Raw genomic sequence first — 469 nt, 5'->3', positions numbered from 1 at the left:
GTTGTCGAGATTCAAACACACTTTCAACGGTTTGAAGGAAGTCATTCACTGGGGAAGTTAGGCATATCAGGGCTGGCCAGTGCACATAAATCCTCGTTACTAAATCCTTGGAGTCAAAATCACGTGATTGAAATACGTCTAACACTTCAGTCCACTCAGCTGGCGAAAATAAGTAATTTTACAGCGGACTAGCATCCTGTTCAGGGAAGAATATATACGCCGGGGGGAACCGGGAAACCAACCCTATGCTTCTTATGGAGTAATGTGGACTAACATAATTAGGTACAGTTATTTTCTACTTACCAGTTGGTTCTCTCAACGTCTGGACTTCTCTCTTTGACGAATTTGGATCCTCTGAAATAAACAATTTCATGTTTTAAGCACTGTAGAATAAAATTCTTTATCATTATTAATAATCGATATTTTATTATTGTTAGACAATCCTATCATCATTGGTCAAATGGTGACC

The 469-nt window shown here is 38.6% G+C and overlaps 1 long non-coding RNA gene across 1 annotated transcript in view; it reads right to left on the bottom strand.

Annotated features, from left to right (window-relative positions):
- Positions 1-303: 303 nt before the first annotated feature.
- The window catches only part of LOC128251409 (uncharacterized), a 1775-nt gene continuing 1609 nt past the window's right edge, over positions 304-469 (bottom strand). The window contains exon 2 of the long non-coding RNA XR_008267118.1: positions 304-354. This is a non-coding gene — a long non-coding RNA (uncharacterized LOC128251409). The remainder of the gene's footprint in view (positions 355-469) is intronic.

Source organism: Octopus bimaculoides, unplaced genomic scaffold (genome assembly GCF_001194135.2).
Source record: "Octopus bimaculoides isolate UCB-OBI-ISO-001 unplaced genomic scaffold, ASM119413v2 Scaffold_119919, whole genome shotgun sequence".
Taxonomy (NCBI): domain Eukaryota; kingdom Metazoa; phylum Mollusca; class Cephalopoda; order Octopoda; family Octopodidae; genus Octopus; species Octopus bimaculoides.
Note: the sequence above shows the minus strand (reverse complement) of the source record. Positions and strands in the feature narration are given on the sequence as shown.